The sequence below is a fragment of the Mustela putorius genome, unplaced genomic scaffold (genome assembly GCF_011764305.1).
Source record: "Mustela putorius furo isolate JIRA1106 unplaced genomic scaffold, ASM1176430v1.1 tig00000929_pilon_pilon_pilon, whole genome shotgun sequence".
Taxonomy (NCBI): domain Eukaryota; kingdom Metazoa; phylum Chordata; class Mammalia; order Carnivora; family Mustelidae; genus Mustela; species Mustela putorius.
Window position 1 is genome coordinate 3130149 of NW_025421520.1, and position 12811 is coordinate 3142959.

The following is a 12811-nucleotide window of genomic DNA, read 5'->3' on the forward strand; positions in this document are numbered from 1 at the left end:
CGTCACCATCTTCAGAACCTTCCCATCATCCCCGCAGAGACTGTCCCCACGAACGCTGATGCTCCACGAAGCTGGTGACTCGAAGCATCCTGTGTAAATGGAATCACGCAATATCTGTCCTTCTGAGACTGGCTTATTTCGCTCAGCCTGAGGTCCCCCAGGGTCCCCCGTGCCGCGCCAGGCGACGGGGTTTCAAGAAAGTGCTGTTCGTGCTAAGGGCGCGGCGAAGAGTAGGACGGAGATGGGCCAAGAAGCTCAGTGCACAGGAGCAGCAGCACAGGAGGAGAGCCGAGCCGGCGTGGGCGCGGGGTGTCTGCGGAGGTGGCGAGGAGGTGAGGGACAGGGAACAGCAGGTGCCGGCTCCCGCAGGGTCTGTCCCCTCTCGTGGAACCCCACCAGCAGCAGGGGCAACCCAGTTGATGTGAGTCTTCCGGTGACGAGAAGGCAGCAGGGCCATGAGTGGGGGACCGTGTGGCTGGCCCGGTCATCTCACAAGGGGGTGCTGGGGACACCAGCCGGGAGGGGTCGCTGACTGCGCTGAGTGAACCCAGGTCTAGGTGAAGGCAGAGGTGCTCCTGAGTCGCTGGGTGGCGGTGACCCGCTCGTGGAGGGCAGGACGGTCTTGGTCAGTGGTTCTCCAATGCTGGCCACTATCAGGATCTGGGGAGCCCTTAAAACCCCACTGCCTGGTCCCCAGCCCAGCCCCATGATCAGTATCGAGGGGCGAGAGCCGGGAATCAGAATTTTAAAGAAGGGTCCCGCGTGACTCCAGCGTGCCGCCAAATGGGCAAACCCATGGCCCAGGAAAAACCCAATGTCTCCTGAAGCTCTGCCAGAGTCGGCAGAGTGTCCGAGCCCTCAGACGTGCACACCTGCTGGGCCCCGAGTTTCTGCACCTGCTCCAGTCTTCCATGTCCAGGGGCCACGTCCACGCCATCCCAGCCATGTGGACCAGGCACAGGACTCAAACCAGGTGTTTTTCTTTTAAAAGAGTCTATAAAAAATACCGTCAGTGTCTTTTAAGAGACCACGGAGAGAGGAAAAGGTGGAAATATTAACTTTTTTTTTAAATTGAAAACGCAAAAAAGGCAGTTTCCCCAGATGGCTTTCACCGACGGCAGATCTGAAAGTGCCAAGTGTCAGATCTCTGCTGAGGACGCCTGGCACTTCCGGGATTCACTCCAACCGGGAAGGAGCTGGGAGACCCCCAGACACACGTATGCATCCTGATCTAACTTCAGTGGCTGTTCTCGTGAGTTTGCCTAAGGGGAAGATGTTATTACTAAATTTTAACCTCTTTTATGTATTCTAAGCCTGTAATAAATTTCTGAATCAAATCAGAGCACACCCAATTAATATTTCGAGTGAGTAAGATGTGCTCCGATAGACATTAAATCCTTTATCACCTTGTTTTATTTTTAATGGAAGGAAAATGAAAAGAAACACGTTGTAAGGAAGAGTGTGCTGTGCTTGGGAGGCGTTTTCCGTTTTCCTCCAGACCTGCCGGTGGAGCTCCCAGGGTCGGAGATGGGGCTGTGCGCAGCTCTGCACCTGGGGACAGGCGCTGGCAGGGGCAGGACAGGCACTGGGGCCGGCGGCGGAGTCCTCCACCCCCCAGCCCTGCTCGGCACATGGGCCATCACCGCGGTTCCCAGCGCCCTGGGAGCACCTCGATGCCTTCCCCGTGCCGCTCCGGTCCCCGCCTCGCCCCCCGACGTGCAGAGACTTTAGCTCCCCTCCTGCAGTGGCTTCTCCCTTACCCTGCTGGGGCTGACCCCCCCAGGGCCCCCCATAGAGCAAGGTGTCCCTGCTTCCCTCCCTCGAAGCATCTCACGCGTCCCAGTCCCGATCCTGTTTCCTAAAGCACTGTTCCTGGAAACCAGCAGTGGCTTTCCTGGGGCATGGAACCGAGTTTAAACGTCTGGTCCAGGGTTCAAGGCCCTCCAGGACTCCAGGACACTGGCCTGACCGTCTCCCTCACTCTCCCTCCCCTGCAGGAGTCACGGTGGGCCGACGACACAGGGGGACCTGCCGGGGCAAAGGCAGACGCAGGGGCTCACATCTGCAAACGGGGGTCGAGACTGTACCAGCTCGGGGCACAGAGCTCCGCGTCACAGCCCGTGAGGGCACAGAGCTGGCATGGCGTGACCCGGGCTCAGATTCTTCCGTCACTGGAGATGGCAGCAGAAGCGGACGCTGGCGGGTGTGACGAGTGAGCGGACGCTGGGAAGTGCGTGGAGCAGCGCCCGCACCGAGTGCTGGCTCAGTGGCGTGTCTGCTGTTGTCGCATCACCACCATAAAAACCCGTTCCATCGGGAGGGATCAGGAGAGGTTTTGGGGGAGGCGACACTGGAGCCAGACTAGCTTCTAATTTTGCTCAAGGCCAATTTACAGAATTTTTTTCTTTTTTCCTCTTGTGCTTTTCATGTCACATCTAAGAATGGCCAAGTCCAAGGTCATGAACGTTTACCCCCATGGTTTCCTCTACGGCTCGTATAGTTTTAACACTTACATTCGGGCCTTTGGTCCATTTCGGGTTATTTTGTGGACACATGTCGACCATGCATTTTCATATACTTGGTAAACGCTCATTCGTTTTCACGCGACGCTGTGGATCCGCCGCGGCCTTGTTTCGAGGAGGAAGACACAAGCGCAGGGAGGCTGAGTAGCTTGACCGACAGCTTGCTGGCCGGCGGTGCAGTGGGGGTCCAGGCCAGGGGCCCTGGGGATGCGAAACGCTGTGCCCCAAGGGGAGACAGGAACTCGGGGACTCAGGCGGTCTGTGCCATGGCACACCGCCTCTTTATAGCAATTTGTTAAATAAGCGAACGGTGTGATTTCTAACCAGCCATGAGCCCGAGACCAGGGATGAGTGTCGGAGCCACCGTGAGTCCCCGCTGTTCCTCTGGCCGTTTCTCTCTCACGCAGAAGAACACAAACGCCCAGGGTGATGTCACAGTGTCACCGTTGTTAGGATCTTCCGGCTGACACAGCAGCACTCACCGGTGGCCCCCGTGCCCTGCTGTACTTAGGTAGGCCTGGGTCTGGGGCTGCGTGACTGCGGGACCTCGCTGGCTAGCTCCTAGGTCCTACCAGCCGCGGTTCTAGAATCCGTTCAGTCAAGGGGCTGTCCACCTCTATCTCAGGATGACCGTGCCCTCGGTGTCTGTCCAGATTCCGCACTTGACAGCTGCCCTGGGACCCGAGGCCGCTCGAGCATCGTCAGTGGAAAGGCTGCCGAGCCTACAGCACGCGTCATCACCCCGAGGCCCTGTGATCCCAGGCACGGAGCTTGGCCTCGAGTCTCTCTTCCAGAAAGCTTTAAAAAACATGTGCTCAGGTTTCCCCAAAGGAATCAGATTGTTCTGTTCTCCCCCCGTGTGGTCTCCGGGCACCACGGTACCTGCTGGGGACAGCAGACAGTCCCCGCATCCTGCACCCTGCGATGCTGATGCCCCTTCCGGAAGCTCTGCCCTTTCTGGGGCTTCCAAGTGTCCCCTCCTCAGGACCTTCTCTCTCCTCACCGGAGACGGCTTCCCCCGCTGCCTGCCCGTGTCTCGGGCCTCCCGGGAGGCTGTGCTGGGCTCCGTCCACCCAGCTGCTGCCCTCCCCGTGACTGCCTCTCCACGACACGCACGTGGCTGCATGAGGAGAGGCTCTGGCATGAGGGAGCACGAAGGTCCAGGCAGGGCACATGAGGGAGTGGGAAGTGGGACCATCTCCTCTACTTTGAGGGCCTGACGTGTGGCTCCTGCGCGCCCCCCTCGGACTTTGCCGGCAGCTTCTGATGGTCTGATCCGTGTCGCCTTCGCTGCCGTCCAGAGCTGCTGCCCCTTGAGCACCTGCACGTCCTTCTCCACGGTCCCCTCAGATGCCAGCCAGGTGGGGACGCCCCTCTTCCCCGCTCGGCATCCTTACCAGGACTACGAGTGTGGCCGTGCCCCTTACGGACCCGTGTGAGCCAGATGGCAGACGAAGGTCTCCGGCACGTTTGCTTCCCCGTGTCCTGACTCACCGAGCCCCATCCCTTCCTCACCTCTGGGCGCTTTAGTTCCTTCTGCCGCCCCGGAGTAGCAGGCGAGAGCCCACATACGTACAGCCACGTCAGCCTGCCCCCGGCCTGCCCGCACCCGGGTCTTCAACAGAGAGGTCAGAAGTACACACCCAACGGGACTGGAAGTACAAGCTTCACTATTTCTTACAAAACACTTCACCTTTTTTATTAGTCTGATTTTTTAAGGAGCACTTTGACTCAATACGGTTCGCGGTCACATGACTCAACTCTCATGGTTACAGTGAATTCTGGGAAAGTTCAGTGAGTCGGAATTCTCCGGAGGGCCGTGAACTTCAGTTCAACCGACTTTCCAGCTGAGTTCCTGAAGTAAAGAAAAGATCTTTTCGGTTTCCATTTTGAGGGAAATATTTCCATGTTTTTCTGCTCTCCCGGTTTAGTGACTAGAACGAGGTCTACGGCGTGGCGTTATTACTGAGTCAGGACCCTGTTGCCTGAGGTCATCAACAGAATCACACATTTTCATGGCCCAGAACCGTCGGTGTATCGCAGATGAACGGACGGGGCCGAATCGCCGTCCCTGCCCAGACTCGTTTCCCGGATGCTCCGTGCGCTGGCGGATCTCCTCCACGCGGGCAGCACACCCTGATACTTAATACAGGAGTTAGCTGGGTTTTGACTAATTGAGGCTTTCACTTGTTCTGGAATCCAAAAGCTCCTGAAACTTCAGTTAACTCAGAAGAAATCAAGCTCTGCCCGTGTGAGTGCAGCCACGGAGTGTTAGTCGAACACGCTCAGTATTTCCAACAGGGACTCAGAGTAAGTGGCGGTAAGACGCTTATCCTCACGTCGCGGGGGTTACGACAAAGCTGGTGGGCGCGGACGCTGCAGTGGGGGCTACTCGGCTCAGGAGCCAAGGACGAGATCATTACGGCAATCGGGTGCAAGTCAGCGTTCACTGCTGGAAAATCCAGGCCAACGGGGACGCCTACGGAGCAGCTCCGGGACGGGCAAAAGCAGCACAGGTCGGTGTGGCATGAGGAGGTGGGGGTACACGGGACTCGAGGTAGAAACCTCGGTTCCGGTGGAGACCGCCGGCGGACTGCGTCGCGTGGGTCGCTCGCCGAACCTCACCTCCTCCACCACGGGGATGGGAGGTCGCCTGGCTCTCCAGGATTCCCTCCAGCTTCCACATCTTTCGGCATTCACAGCGATTTCAACATGCACAGCGAGCCCCACATGCTGGCATTGAAGGGGAGTGTGGGTTCCCCACCCGGCGGCTGAGAAACCCCTGTGGCCGTGTTTCCCCAGGCCTCTCTGGCTGGCCCGGGCGGCCGACTTTCCTGACCTCAAGGTGCCGCCGCCAGAGCAGGAATTACTTAACGGGCGCTTTTCCCCTTGCCTGACGTCTCGAGCTGTCCCCGGTCCTGGGCGAGCACACGTTGCTAATGTTTCCGGAGCCAGTACGGATGAGAGACCCCATTACATATGCTATGGAATTTGATCCCCGGGGTGAAACACAGAGCCGCCCGTGCACGGGAGCGACCAGCCCTCAGCACGGGCTCGGAAGCCCTCGTAAGGAATTCATTCCTAAAGCGAACTATATCGTCTTTGCGGCAGGCCATCCCAACCCCACGGGACGCGCTCCACACAGTTAACCCACATCACAGGTCCCCAGAACACAGATCTTGTGTCTGGATCTTGCAGCCTGGGCCACATATCTTTTAGGAGACCGGTGAAGAGCAAAATGTTGATGGCGGCGGCCAGTAGGTCCCTGGGAGTCTGCCCTGGTCAGGCCCGTGCTCCCAGATGGCTCTGATTTCTAGATGCACAATAAATGCCACGTCCAGTCCTGCAAACGCCCCCCACGACAGGCCCATACAGAGAGCTGGAAGGACCGACCGTGGCTAACGGACTGAAAGACCCTGCTGTGAGGTCATCTGGAACTCAGGGTCGGTCCGGTCGGCATGGACACTGACTTTGGACTAACTTTGTTTCTTTTCGTCTTGGACACCTGGCGTGGCAGACGGGATTCTAAACGTAGGCGACACTGTCTTTGACACCCTGCGCCTGGACGATGGGACCAGTACATACTGGGTGGAAGCCGGAGCTGTGATCTCGGCTGCTTTTTGGTGGTGGGGGCACTGCTTCATGCAATCCTGCGGGAGAGGGACACCCACCACCCCTCAGCACTAGTTCTTGTCTCTAGTCTTCCGGACCAAGCGGACACCAGCATGGCTTTCATGGATGTTCAAGTCAGAATGCTTGCTCGATCGATACAAGACCACCACAGGGGCTCGGAGCCGCCCTCGGGCCCCAGGCACAACCCATCCTCCCTGGGCTCGTGTTGGCAGAAACCCAGGATGGTGGGAGCTCCGAGTCCTTCCCGGAGTGAACTGACCAGGGAGTCATTACAAGGGAGACACCCCAACACTGAGCGAGGACACGGGCGAAACCGCGCTGGGTTTCTCTGGACAGCAGACTGGCTGACGTCCCACAGTCAGCTTGCCTATGAGGACCCCCAAACCCACCAACCCCGGGCCGCAGGCACTGCCCAGTATCATAGCACGTAAGGAAAACAGGAAGGAAGTGGTAATCCTACAGACCCCACGGACACACAGAATGGGGCTACGGGAAGGGACTTTGATGTGTTTTATTCCCTCCCAGATGTGTGTGTGTGTGTGTGTGTGTGTGTGTGTGTGTTGGTGGATGGGTACAAACTCCAGCTTTTAATAAAACTAAGGTCATATAACATATGACTCTGCACACCAATGTAAGATTTATGTCAAAGATGCTTTTCGACCTCACGAAGCATCGCTGGGACACGTCTCTTCGGAGATGTTAATTATGTTCCTATTTTTGACTCGATTCTGTTTTTACCACAATAAAAATGCTATGGCTGCATCTTCGTCCAGAATCTGCCTGCGTCTCCAGTGTCACTAGAATAAATTCCTGAGCGGAACACATGAACCATGTTCACTGTGCGGCTAAAAGAACGGGTCAAGGACATGACGGGTCCATCAAACACCCACACAAAGACCGAGAAGATACAGAAGCGTCTGTACTCATGAATAAGGAAAAGAGATCTTATCACGGAGGGACGGTGTTGTTTATCAAACCATCGAAGCCCAGACATTGCTTGCCCTATAGGGCTAAGAATGCCATGTGCTCTTCTGAGGGGAACAGAGACTGCTATCACAGGACATTAAATAAATTCTTTCCTTGCTCTGTTTTGCTCTCCTATTACTTGTCATTTGGCTATGCCTCTGCTCGCTCGGGCAAGGAAGGGGCCGTCTGTGATCCCCGTTTAGAACCGCATCTGGAGAATGGGCGGGTGGAGGGGAGGCCCAGGCTGCTCGGCAACGAGAGGCTTCAAGATCCCGGGGCTTTCTTGCCCAGTTTGGGGAGGTCCCCACCAAGCTCACATCCCCTGACTCGAGTGGCTCCGATGACCCAGGCTGGGCGCCCGCCCCGTGCTGGGCAGGGCCACATCGCGTCTGGGCAGCGGCGACAACTCCGTCTACCTGGGCAGATGGTTCACATCTCCAGGACCTCCACCAGCCTGAAACTCGGAGCCCTTGGTTCTTACGCTGGTTCTCTCCCAGACAGCGGCAGGTCTCGACAAAAACCAGTTAACTGGTCCTGCCCTGGAAATACAGCCAGCCACACTGGCCACACCTGTCGGAGATGATCCACGGGAGGAAACCCTGAAGGTGCTAAAGCAGGTTTGAAGGGAACACGTGAAGAGCAGAGCACGCGCCCCAGCCCAGCTGACTGTCACTGCAGACGGCCACGACCCCTCCGCCAGCAGGGTCCTCACAGCCGCTCCCGCACGTTGTCCCGCAAAACTCTGGGTCCCCCATCACAGCCCACGCCCACTCCAGCAAGTTAAAAAGGTTTTGATCCTGCAGGCAGACTCCAGTGCCAGGAAAGGAAAAGTCTGACGGATAATCTAAAACTATCTTACCAGAAGGGACCTGCGCTGCCTCATGCTTTCAAAACGCCAACCCAGACGCAGAGGAGACACCGGGAACGCCACACTGACGACCCGCCCAGCAGGCAGCCTTCACGCTCGAGGAGACCGTGGTCACCCACCCAGAAAAATCTCCCTGTGTCCTCTCACCGCTGGACACACACGTTAACCCGGAGAGTCCGGATGTGCTACCTTTCCCCAAGCCAAGGAAGAGGTCTCCAAACACATTACGTTCGTGGGCATTTATTCAGCCCCTCACGTTCGGCGTCCACCGTGACGCCGCTGGCCTCCTCACGGGAGCAAAGACTTCACGGTTCGCTAAACGCATGTGATGCGGCTTGCAGACCTGGGAACGCGGCCCGGCCGGACGCAGCAGCCAGCATTCTCTCTGCAGGAATACGTGTGCGATCACCGCGTACAGCCCCCGCGTGGCCGAGGGTCTCTGAGGCCCCGGGACCACCCAGGACGGTCTGGGTTCCTGAAACTCCCCCTGGCCGGGAAGTGCTGGCAGGAGAGAACACGGCACCCGAGGCGGCCTGGGCGGTGGGTTCCTGAGGACGGCGTGGGAGTGGGCGAGGGAAGGGAAGGTGGAGGCTGGCCCGGGGGGGGAGGGACTGAGCCCTGCAGGACACAGAGGCACGTGGAGGCGCCCGGGGCGGAATGCAGGAGGCTGGAGCTCAAGGCGACTGTGTGGAGGGCGTGGTGGAGAAGGGGCCGGGAGAGCCGAGGCAGGCCCTGCCGTCTGCAGTAATGCCTTTGTGCTTTCCTCTAAGGACAGGGGACCTGGAGGGCTCCGGTGTTCACCGCAGTTGTCAGCTGCTGTAAACGTGGGGCCGTGCGTCCTGTGCTCTCCACGACCTCCCGCTGCCCTGTAGGAGCAGGGCGCAACGAGTGGACAAGGGACCCCAGTGGGGCAGTCCCGCCGAGGGACGATGGTGGCCTGGGCCTTGTACTGGCCATGGGGACGCCACCACGCAGGCGAATTCCCAGGTGTGATACTGGCTGGACATGGCTTAGAGGAGCGGCAGTTTGAGCGTCTCCTCACACTCAGGGGGGTGGAGGCTGGTGTCCACCGGGGATGCGTGGAGCAGCTCAGGTCGGAAACCATGATCCCACCTGAGATGGGGGCACAGACAGTCCAGGTGGAAGGGGCCACATGCCCTTGGTCTGGAGCGATTCGTGTCTCAGGCTGCGGGGGAGATGGGCAGCACGCATCCCTACCGTGAAAACAGCCTGGTGACCCTGAACGACCTTGGGCAACCCTGAACGGGATCCTGCTCCCTCCTTCCTCTTGCATCTTGAGCAGCACCACAGCCCACACCATGACCCTGTGTGGTCCACGGCAGCCCCCGGACAGGGCCATGCGGGCCCCGGGCATTCCAAGTCTCTGCTCCAAGGGGATTGGCATTCCCTTAGCCCCTCAACTCACTGGTTGAACCCCAAGCATCACGACATGTCATTGTGGGTGTCAGAGCTTGCTGCTGATCTTTAAAGGATTCAGTGTGGCAGGAAAAAGGAAAGCAAGAAAGCAAGCTAGGTTGAGGGAGAGACAGGTGCACACCTGAGGATTTGCTTCTAGCACCTGGATACAGCTACGCCTGATGCCAATCCTGTGTATCCCTGGTAGGTAAGAGACTTTTTTTTTGTTTATTCTAGTTTAATTTGCAATGCTGTTCCTATAACTGAAAAATCCTGTTCTTCCTCTGCAAAGCTCTTCCTTGTATGGGTATTGTGGATAATAACAAGTTTTTGTCCTCCAGGAGCTCCTTGCCTGGTCTAAGCACATTCTCATCCATGCTTATATTTACAAAATTAGGGCAGACAATGGACACCAGCTCGTGTGCCATGTGCAACCAGGAGCATTCTGGATTCGGGAGGATGTCTCATGCCTGCATTTTCTGAAGAATAGCTTTGAGGGTTTGTTCTCCCGTTCGCCGAAGGCAGCATCTGATGCTATTCAGAGATCTATGAACCTCAAAGGCTCGCAGATGTAGAGATGAGGGTCAGTCAGCAGAAGCGGTGAAAAGGTGCATGATCTACTGGTAAAGCCCTGATGTGTCCATCCAAGAACACTTCTGAAGAAGCCCGAGTCAGCCCAAGAACACCATATGTCACCGTGGCACAATCCTTGAGTGTCCTTTTCGTGCTCCTTTCGGCCTCCAGGAATCTTGGCTTAGCTTGAGTCTGAACACCCCAAAACGGTGTCCTTCCACTGCACTGCGTGGTGAGCTCCGTGCAGATAGCCGACGGCGGTGACCCCGCTCTCTGAAGCTTGCATGCAGCGCCTACCCCTCCCCCCCCATACTGGACCCTCCTCCACGGAATCTGCACAAAATGGAAGTCCCAAGAACGCGGAGACTTGAGCTGTGTTTCTGTTCATGGCCACTCATGGCCACGTCAGAACCTCGCAGACTGGTTCGTGCGAAGTCTTTGCTGATTGGCGGAATCGCATCCATGATCCCAGCAGTGGTCACTACTGTTTGCTGAGGGCTCGCTACGGCACCCAGCGTGGGCAGATGCTTCGTATGTATTTATTTTCATTCCATGCTCATGAGGGCTTCCTGTCAGCCAGACATTGTTCTGCACTTCCAAATGCTGATTTTCTTAATCCTCTAAGACAGGTGTGACTGTGGATCATTCCCCCCTCTGGGGGGAGGAAAGCAGGACTCAGACCTGTCACGTGCAGGTCGGTGCACCGCGTGGGCTGAAGAACCAGGACTCTGAGTCCATGATCTGTGGCCTCTCCTTGTCCAGACACCTTGGAAAGGCTCCGAACGGGTAAGCTCTGGCCAAGGTCAAGCTGCTGGTAAGCGGCAGAACGAGAACACCCTGTTTCTGGATCCACTATGCCCGGGACTCCCGAGGACAGCCCAGGGCCAGCAGCACCATGATGCCGGGGAACACAGTGGAATGCGCCCTCTCGGGCTGTGCCCGAGACCCAGTGGGACTTAGCAAGCCCTCCTGTGACGGCGATGCGCACGGGAATGCGGCAGCCCCTGCGCTGGGCCTCGCGGCCTCCCCCCGACCATCAGAACCAACAATCCTGAGCGCTCTCCTGGGAAGAATGACTGACCCCGGGTCTTTACAGAGGCTGCAGGGAAACACCAATGTTGGAAAACTCCCCACGCGCAGCGAGTTCACTGACTGTAGCAAACACGGTGTCTTCCTCTCTTGCCTCATCAACACTTGCAGACCGTACTTCACAAGAAGCTTCCTCGGTTGCCAAAAGTCCTCTGCTCCGAAGAAATGCGTGCCCCACGATATTCCCGAGGTGATGGAAACATTCACATCTTCCCCCCGCTGGCAAGTTTCTGGAGCTTTCAGCATATGGGACAAACATGAGTGACCTCTGGCCACCAGCATGTGACCTCTGGAGCGGCTCCTGGTGACCCTTCTTCCGGGCTCGCTGGTTGGAACCCCCGAGCTCCGCGGACAGTGATGTCTGGGGTGAGGCCACACTGACGCCGCCCACGGCCTCCCAGACAGGCCGGCTCACCCCATTCACACACGGTCCCTCTGATGTCCCCGGGCCACCGGTCTTCGAACTTTCTTCTTCTCCGGGGCGATGTGAGGCAGCCCGTCCCTCAGCACCGAGGGTCTCCTTATCTAGTCTGTAGATGATCCGAGGTCTCTGAAGCCCCGATTCCCCCTCCCGACCTTGTTACTGCTCATTGGCGGCTCCCCAGAGGGCAGGCAGGGCAGGAAGAGCGCGTCCTACTAGGAAGCCTGCCGCGCCTGCTCAGGAGACCCTGCCGTGGGGCTGGGGGGCCGCACACCCGTTTCTGCTGCCTGTACCCCTCCACCACTGATCTCCTGTCCTCTCGTATCTACACGGTGGAAGGAAGTAAGAGATGAACGAGCCGGGCACCTGGGGGCTCAGCGGGTGGAGCCTCTGCCTTCAGCTCGGGTCATGATCTCAGGGTCCTGGGATCAAGCCCCGCATCAGACTCTCTGCTCAGCAGGGAACCTGCTTCCCCCCCTCCCTCTGTCTGCTCACCCAAGCCCACCCTGCCTGTTCTCTCTCGCTCTGTCTGACAAATACACAAAATCTTAAAAAAAAAAAAAGAAAAAGAAAAAGATGAATGGACCAAGACCAGGTAATTCACAAGAAAAGATAGCATGGGTATTAATTTGTGAAAAATTTATGGACAAGTACCAATTTACTATTAAATACACGCCAATTTAATCAACCATGAGTATAATTACATACATGCTGACTTAAATAGTTATGTCATTGGATTAGATTAGCAAAGACTGTTTTAAATCGTAGAATCACCAATATTTTTCTTAAATGATGAGACCCGGTATTGGTGGATATGCCGTGAGAACGGGCGAGGGAGCGCACGTAAAACAACTTATAGTTGCATGTGCAGAGCCCAAGACTGTTCAGAGTTCTTGATCCCATCACTGTGAATCAGGGACATTTTAGGCCCCAAATACTCTACTGCATCGATTCTAATACTGAGTCTTATCAACAGTCTAGATGTCCAGCGAGAGAATGGTTATATACATTTCTATAAATCCACTCTATGAAATATTGCATAAGTATAAAAAATGATGCGTACGAGTATTTGATTATATAAAGTGCTAACTGCGCGACAGGAGACACAGAAGTTGGGCTGGAATACTGATAATTGCATGAGGAGGGCATCTACTCTGGGAAGCAAGATTATGAAGATAACAAAATATTAACAGTAATTATCTGTGGACACGAAGTGTATCATACTATGATAAGGAGATTTTTTTTCCCTTTTTTGTGAAATTTTTTCTATGTTCTGTTATTTTTACAATAAAAAAATCAATAAATAATAATAATTAATAATTA

General features: G+C 56.3%; 1 protein-coding gene across 4 annotated transcripts in view; it reads right to left on the minus strand.

The window, feature by feature from the left end:
* Window positions 1–12811, minus strand: part of DPP6 (dipeptidyl peptidase like 6) — an 850942-nt gene that overhangs the window by 113408 nt on the left and 724723 nt on the right. The gene's annotated exons all lie outside the window — the stretch shown is intronic.